Genomic DNA, 643 nt, shown 5'->3' with positions numbered 1-643 from the left:
GTGGGGGATCGCCAATGTGAAGTGGGGGGATGTAGCTCGATGATCAGTTAAGGGGCGCTAATTCGCAAAATAAGGTGATTTTAGGTGATTTTTAACTACTTGACCTTGATTTGAAACCTGAATTAGTAGAATCTTAGGTAAGCATGTGGTTAACATAAGCAAGAATTTAGTCCAATTAAACTGTTTATCATCTTGATACCTTCCGACGAAAATTGACCCTACCAGCGTCACCACGGCGTCCCCACCGATCGATCTAACGTGACGTTGTTACGTGGGTGTTTTATAGATTATTGAGAATGGTAATATCACCAAAAAAATAGATAAAATGACAGTTAAATGTCCAACAAAGACAACTAAAGACAATAGTTCGTTATTAGAAGTTATTTAGTATAACTTTATTCGGAAAATTAATCTCAGAATCGAGTTGCCGTCCCCGGCGTTATTAGTGACGTAGTATGATTTGTGTGCGATTTTTACCAATTAACCCCTTAATAAAAAATATTTGAGCAATGTAGTACCTTGCAAATCAACCCAGAAATCCGGTAGTTTGTTGATTGTTTATTGGTAGCGTCCTTTCGCTGCCAAGTTTTTTGGCAGTTGCGTCCGGTTGACATCCCCTTTTCAAATGTTAAAAAATAATCAA

Source organism: Anneissia japonica, unplaced genomic scaffold (assembly GCF_011630105.1).
Source record: "Anneissia japonica isolate Jap-2015-1 unplaced genomic scaffold, ASM1163010v1 scaffold287708_len1499824_cov190, whole genome shotgun sequence".
NCBI lineage: Eukaryota > Metazoa > Echinodermata > Crinoidea > Comatulida > Comatulidae > Anneissia > Anneissia japonica.
Note: the sequence above shows the minus strand (reverse complement) of the source record.